Source organism: Ipomoea triloba, chromosome 12 (genome assembly GCF_003576645.1).
Source record: "Ipomoea triloba cultivar NCNSP0323 chromosome 12, ASM357664v1".
NCBI classification, from domain to species: Eukaryota; Viridiplantae; Streptophyta; class Magnoliopsida; order Solanales; family Convolvulaceae; genus Ipomoea; species Ipomoea triloba.
Genome location: NC_044927.1, coordinates 3,140,541 through 3,149,246, shown reverse-complemented (window position 1 = coordinate 3,149,246; position 8,706 = coordinate 3,140,541).

Sequence of the window (8,706 nt, the reverse complement as noted above, 5' to 3'; positions counted from 1 at the left end):
AAAAAAAAAAAAAAAAAAAAAAGAAGAAGAAGAAAAACAAAGTTAATGACCATAGTTGAGTTGATGAAGAGTTTTCATTAAACTAGAGATTTTTATTCTTTTCTTTTGCTGGTCATTTGAGATACTTTAACTTGTGATTAGAATTGCATGGTCAAGCATATTCATAAAGAGGAAACTCATTTGAGATACTTTAACTTAGGACAATACTACAACTTTAATTTTATTTAATTTTTTTTTTTAAATACATTTGGAATCTAATTTTCATTATTCCTATATCTTGTAGTCGTCCTGTGCCTTAGGAGTTCGACCCAAGTGCCTTGTTCCATTGTTGAGACATCCACCTCTCAAAGGGTGGTACGAGTTCGATCTGTCACATGTGGACCTTGGCTCACCCACCACACATTGAGTGCATCCGATATATAAAATAGGTCATGACCTTCTTTGTCCAGCCAACCATTTTTTTTCATCATTGCGAATTAGTGTGACAAAAAAATTTGAGAATAAAGAGAGAATCTTATTAACTTGTTTAAGCTACTAATTTTTTAGGGTTTTGATTTACTCCCCTCGCTCTATGCGCAAGAGAGGGTGTCTATGCTACACAATTCATACTTTTAACAAGTTGAATTATATTTATACTAATGCAAACCCACATCCCTTTTCAACGTGAGAGAAATGCTACTTAAAAGCCTTCCTACACTTTATTATTTTTTTCAACTCAATGGTACACTTTGAGAATCAAATTAAACATCTCACTTAGGAGATTAGAGTCCCAATCCAGTTTGACCATATCCAAATCAAATGTGCACCCCATTCAAAATTATATGTCGAAATAGTCACTTTAATTGTCATTTGTAATTAATTTTTCCAAAAGGTTTCCCACAAAAAAAAAAATAAAATAAATAAGAGTAGAATTTTCTTTGTTACAATACATAAAAACACTAACTAGCTTAGCTCTGTGATATACTTAATTATTTTTCTTGGCGTATGAAAAGAAATGCAATTATAAATGCAACTCTCAGCTACCCATAAATCACAATGTTTTTCGTCTTCTGCTACACGCTTTAGGAATTAGTATATGCAACTATGCGTCTATGCAAGCATCACTTTCACTGTATTAAAATACCTTAAAGATTTGCTAGCAGTCTCAAGGTGTATGATTTAGCCTTATTATCAAGTATTTAGGTTAACTAATTAAAACACACTTTACGAGGCCACGATTTATTTCATTAACTCGTCTTCAAAACAAGATTATAAGAACGTTAAATGCCCTTAAATTTGTGTTCAAACTAAAAATACCTAAGCATAATGCACATATAACTTGTATATATAGAAATGTTCAAATATATATATTTGGCATTTATGAAACTTCAAATCAAACCTTAGCTGGCCAACAAATAAAAATCTAGCTCTTCGGAGAGCCATTCATCGGTCACCCAGCCACCAATGACCAACAACTTAATCAATTAAATTAAGTAAGAACATGAATTTGTTATTATTATTATTTTTTTGACAAGATGACAGTTTTAGTCCATTAATTATACCTAAATTATAAACTCAAGTCTATACATTATTATTATTATTATATACAAATCTTCACCTTTTGTTCTAATCAAAGTTAATCGTTGGTTTTCAAAAAAAAAAATAAAAAAAATCTTCACCTTTAGTTATGTTGAAAGTGATGACCGTTTCAATCTATTATTTATAAATTTTGTTAATATTAATATTTTATTTTGAATTTTTAAATTATTAAATAATAGATTGGCCATTTTGTAAAAATTTTTCAAATTCCCTCCATAGATCTTCATATATACACTACTCTTAAGTCTTCTTACCGCAAAACTCTTACTAAATACTTATCTGTCTTGATTGAGGATGAATCTCAGAAGAAAAAATAACAAGCAAGAGATTATTTATGATTGAAGATAATAGACCTTAATTTTGCAGTTTGGCTCTCCAATTTACTTTGCTAATTGCAATTATATTAGACAAAGGTTCTTCTAATTTTCTTTTATTTTATCATAAAATGTATTTGTTGTTGTTGTTGTTGTTATTATTATTATTATTATTATTATTTCCTTACTAATAATAAGCTTGTATGTTATTGATGGAGCAGAATTCTGAGATGGATTAGAGAGATGAAGGGTTTAGGGAAATGACATTGAATATTTACTACTAGATTTTGGAGGTAAATAAAAAAAAAATCTCTTACATAATGAATTTTTTAAAATAGTTATTTTAATATGTTAATAACTAAATTGTATATATTATCTATTAAGGTATGAACTCAATAAAATATCAAAAATAGTAATTTACATACAAAAAGAGGAAAAATTATAATAAACTAATATATTAAACTTACAATTTAGGCTATCTTAAATTCTAAGTAATATCCTACTTGTCATTTTTACTTCTCAGATTCCTCCTCAATCAATATAGACAGTTGTTTAGAAAGGGTTTTGCGGTAAGAGTAGTGTATATATGAAGAGGGAGGGAATTTGACAAAAGTTTACAAAATGATTAATATATCCTTTAATAATTTGAAAATTCAAAATAAAATGTTAATGTTAATTCATAATACTTTGTTAGCAAATTAAAGATGACAAGACACCTTCAAATTAATAGCCACTACAAACTTCTCAGTAAATCAATGAACCAAACAATTCAACGTAACTATAACTCTTTACGTAGCGTAGTTTTCCCAATGTCTATTCTTTAATTTATAATGATTGAATTTAAAGCTTTACTTGAAAGAAAATTCGATACCATCCATTTCAATCATATCTATCACATGTATTAGCTGAATTGGTCTTAGGGAAGTATATAGTGAAAGAACCATTACAATAAAATTAATAAGGCAGATATATTATTTAATTCCTAATTAATTAATTTAGCTGTTGAACATAAAACTATAGAATATAAATAAATGTGAAATCTAACCATCAATTTAGAATTTTAGTTAAAACAAAAGCACAAAGTACATCATTCAATTTGATATAACAATTAACTAATTCATGCAAAAAATAGTGGTCCATGTGTTGCTTAGAATACGTCTATTATAGCATACAAGAAGATCGGAACACATATACTAGCGAATATAATGTATAATAGTATAGTCACTATTTCAAAGCACAACATACTTAACTGGTTAATCATCAATTCAAAATAAGTATGGAATATAAATTTTACTTTATTAACAGTCATATATAATCTAAAGTTCAGACGTGATTTCAAAGACAAAATCAGTAAGGCCTCTTAAGTTTAGGTTCAACATATATAGTCAAGTTAGAAAGTGGTTATTATTTATCAAATACATAAATAACTAGTACAAGTGGGACTTCCTTATCTAGCTTTGCATTTCGGTGCCATCCCATTTGAAAGAGATAGTATGGTAGTGGGACGAAATTGATAACGTGTACAAAATGGTTAAGAATTTATAAAAAGATAATCTTTTCTTATAATTATGAAGCTATGATAATGGCTAACATAAATGGTTAAACGTAACTCCACTCATTAATTGTGATAGGAAAATGCTTTTTACCCTAAATTTTTCTTCCTAGATTTCTTTCATGATGTGACTTTTAATTATTATTATTTTTCTTTTGGTGGATGGAAGGGCCGGAAGGCCCTGGATACTTTTAATTATTGAGTGTCATGAATTAGCTAACTCACCACTTATTTTAAAAATAAAATTAGTAACCAATTAACTCATGAATGACACATCATGAAGGATGAATTTTGAGGGAAAAATAAAAAGGGTATCTAACATTACCCATTGTAATAACAGCATCATCAATCTATTCTCAAATAGTAGTTGGGTTTTTTTTTTTCATCACAAGAAATTATAAGAAAAAAAAATTAAAAATAAAATACCTCCACTCAACCCGTTTTCCCAAGTTTGTTAAGTATGTAATCTACATTTATCAATCCTGCGCGCCAGAGCTTTCAAGTACTCCGTAATATATTTTAAACATCTTAAAAATTGAAATATATTTATACTAACTAATCCAAATCAATATATTTTGTTAATGAGACAAATGCTCCTACACAAAGTCTTTTCAAGTTTCATTTTCCTAACTTTATGAGTATACTATTAGAATTAAATTCGCAATTCTCCTTTGCCTATTTTAAGTGAACTCTCACGCCAAGACCTTGTGGTCTAGTGGCACTCTGTTGCACTCCCATATGGAAGGGAATGGGTTCAAGTCTCAGTGTACTTAAAAATAAGTTAAGAAAGTAGTTATGGACAAATAGTATATTGTAATAGAGTTAGTAATACTAAAAAAAATTCACGTGGAAAGTGTCCTTTTTCAACCCAAATTAAAATAGTAATTAATTTTGTCCAAAATTTGTTCTATATGTAGATATTGCCATCAGCGTGCATAACAGTAAGCTTGTCTATATTGTTACGTTGCCTTTGAGGGGAAGAAAGGAATAGTACGTATTTCTTGGATTGCATGATATTATATTACATATCTCTTTTTAGTGTTCGGTTCACAAAATATGTTAGTAATAGAATGACATTTTCGAGAATAGACCAATTCTGTTGGAAACATGAATTTAAAATCAAATAGGTTAAATTTGAGCTCAAAATCAAACTTGAACTCGAGTTTGGCCCTGATCTCGAGCTCAAATTCAAGCTCGAACTCGAGCTCAAGATCAAGCTCAAGCTCGAGCTCGAACAATCGAGCTACTTGAGCCGAACTCGAGCAGCTCGAAAATTGACGAGCTCGAGCTCGAACATCAATTCTTGAGCTCGATCGAACTCGAGTTAGAGCTCGAGCCGAGCCTTCCTTAACGAGCTCGAGCTCAAGCCACCCTAGGTTCGAGCTCGGCTCGGCTCGTTTACACCCCTACTTGTAAGGGAAATAACTATTCCAATTAGGGTCTTACAATATGTTTAATTTGGTTCACGGAATAAAATTTGAAAGAATAGGAATTATATTCCATTAGGAATGGAATATATATATGTAATGAATAAAATAGAAATTCAATTTCATTGTTTGGTTAACTTAAGGAATATATTTAGGACATGCATTCTAGTGTTTGGTTGTATTATAGAATAAAAATGTAATAAACATTCAAAACACAAAATGATATTATTATTATTATAGTAAATAAAAAAATTAAATAATGATAAAATAGGTATTGCTAAATTAAGTTATTCCTTTCTTTTTCTCGGAAAATTCACGGGGTCTTTCTCCGTCAGGAGCTGGCCCAGGGGGAATCGTCTCTTGTGGGAATTGATTCCGAGTTCTCCCGAAATTTCTCCCCACAAAGAGAGCTCACTTGCCACTTGAGCTACCCTATTGGGTTAAATTAAGTTATTCCTGATAACTCCTTATTAAGCTATTCCTAGTATTAAGTTATTCACACGCACTCATCAATGTGGATGGTAATTTTAACTTTTGAATATAATGCGTATTGCATTTTTATTCATTAATTGAACAAAACATTATAATACAATTTCAAATCTAAAGTTTATTCATTCTATGAACCAATAAACATGAAATTTCTATTATATTATTTGCCTATTTCAGTTCATTACCAATGAAATATATATGATTCTTTATTTTTTCAAACTTGGTTTCATGAACCAAATATGTTGTTAATTATTTAACAATAATTTAATATAAAAAAGACTATTAAAATTGAATACGTATTCCCTCCGTTTCATTTTATGTGTGTGATTTGGTAAGACTAGAGTTATTTACAATTTAAATTATTTAATATTAGTATATAAAATTTATATATTTAAAAATTATATTAAACAAATTATTAAATTAAAAAAATTTACAAATAATAATAAAATACTAGCGAAAATAAGTAAAGAAACAGAGAATTAATTAGTTTGACCAATAAATAGTAAATAAGACCAAGAGGGAGTAATTTATAATGAGATTGATTAGTTAAATTATGATAATCAATAAATTTAAAATTAAAGATTTAAGTGGCATATGGTTCACAAAATGAAAGGAAGAATTGAAGAAATAGAAACACGATTTCAAAAAGAATGGAATCAAAGCATAGGGAATATGACTAAGATTATATTGAAGAAGGAATATACCTACTCGATAGAATGGTATTATATTTCCTAATTTATTTCACGAACCAAATGTGGCTTATATGTTATGAATAAATTGTTTCAGTATTACTGATTTTGTTACAATGTAATATCTGTTCATAGTCACTTTCTCAACCTACTAAATAAATAAAATAGAAAAAATATTAACGTGGTATAGCGAAGATATATAGTCATTTTTCTTTGTAAGGAATAGTTTGGTTGAGAATAATTTAGATGCTATTAAGGAAGCTAATTAAATTAAGATATGAAATAAAGCAATGAGCAGTGCACGTTGAGAGATGAATTGTTGTTTGTAATACCAATTTAGGGGATTTATTCCATTTTGTTGCGAAGCATTTCCATGGAGAGGACCAATTTGCTTTCGTCAGAAACCAAAATATACTTTCACTTGTGACAAAAACATTTCACCTAACGCTCAAAGTGATGACGACGACGACATATGGAAAAGTTAATTAAATAATTAATTAACACCATCAGCGAAATGGTTTAATTTAAAATAAAACTTTTTCATTGAGTATAGACTATAGTGATAATATTAACTAACATATAATTTTGATTGGAATATTTTATTTGATTCCAAATTCCAAAATTTATACTATACGTATGTACTTAAAATTGGAATATATAGTAAAAATGCAGAATAATATTAGTTGTTGATCTGGGATAATTAATGATGCAAAATTAAGAAAAAATGCAATAACATTTTTTTGTGACTGTAAGTAAAAAACGCTTAATCACAGAAGTTTTTGGTTATGTGGTTGTAATATCCTACTTGAAACGATAAATAGGTGGACATTAATCATTTAACCACATTTTTCATGGTAAGCAACAACGCCAGGTCTCGAATCAAGTAGGGGTTGAACTCAGCCAACTCGGTAGACTCCCAACAGTCCTCCTCCCAGCACCTGCCGCAACTTTTGATCACAAAGTCCAGCCCAGCCACTAGCATGCTGCTTGACTTGGTCCTTAGCCTCCGCACCCACGAATCCCCTCCACGGGCTAGACTTGGCCCAACCTACGCCTACTTCCCATCCGGGATTGGATTCGACTATCGCCTCACCATCAATTCGATCGAACCCATGACCTCAGCTCTGATACCAATTGATGGATCTCAGCGTTGCACTATGCTTACTTCTCAGTGGGTCACCCATCTTGTGGGTTGCGACTGTTATAAGTCAAACACGTTTAACCACAGAGTTCTTATTACTTTAGAGATGTTAATCATCCTAAATTGATGACTATAATTATTTTACAATTTTTATAGGAAACATTGTTTTCATATTATCCTTTCTCAATATATATTAATTCAATGACGTATAAATGGAACACTCATCCAAGTTGGTTGGATAGAGAGTTGTTTATTGACATTCTTAATTTGAATTGATCATAGGTTAGGGTTTATAGGGTTTAATGTTTAAGATCCTCTTTTGATCAGCTTATCTTCTTATGATCTTTTACCGACTGAAATTTCAATGCAAACTTAATCTAAAGCGCAATATGAAGTAGAGGCAATAGGCTAAATAGATAGTATTTATCATTTGTTAACGAAATCTTAGTGGAATAGTAACGAATTAAAATTGGCACCATAATCATGACAGAATTTAATAATAAACAAGTGTAACACAGAGGAAAACAACAGAATAGAGCTACCTAAACAGATAGAATATAATATAGTGAGCGTAAGCTGTCTTGCTTGTATCAAACACTCCCATCCGTACATGATTACCTCTTAAGTCTTAACTGTTTTGGTTCCTTAAATAAAATCAATACTCATTAATTTAATAATAATATATATTATATTTTTTCCAGATCTAATTAGGTGGTATAATTGACCACTGTTCCTCGCTATACCCATCTGTCTTCTATTTCTTATTCCCTCACTCTTCATATTAGGTAATTTCATTAATTTTTTATTTTTATAATAATTTGATTGAGAGTTTTGATATCTAATTTTTATATTGAATTTTAACTAATTTAAAATCGAATTATATAAAATTTTATTTAAAGAGCTCTCTCCATGCTTGCCCTTTGACTTTAATTTGTTTGGCATGCCTAGCTTGGGGATAGCTATCTAGAAGCTTATAGCTTTTAAACTAAGCTATTAGTTGATTGGAGGTAGAAATGTTTGGTAAAATTAGATGTTAGTGAAGTTAATAAATGTTAGATTTGACAAAAAAAACATATATATGCATATATAACAATTACTAAAGTAGCCAAGTAGGTACATGAAAAATTTTCAATAATATTGTACTTGTCATGTACTCATGTATACTATCTATTGAGTACTTTTCTTATTATTTTTAATTTTTTTGTTTGTGTTTAATAATACTTTTAATTTAGTTTATAAACATATAAATTTTATATACTAATACAATAATACTAAATTTAATATTATCAAAAATTGAATTATAAATAATTTTAATGAAGTCTTGTTAATTGAACCAAATGCACAAAATAGGATGATGGAATAATAATAATAATAATAATAATAATAATAATAATAATAAAAAAAAGGGTTGATGAACTTATGAATAAGGAGATCATCAAATACAAATTTTACAGAGAGAAGAAGGAAACCCAAAAGAAAAATAAGAAAAAAAAAAAAAAAAGGAAGGGGGGGGGGG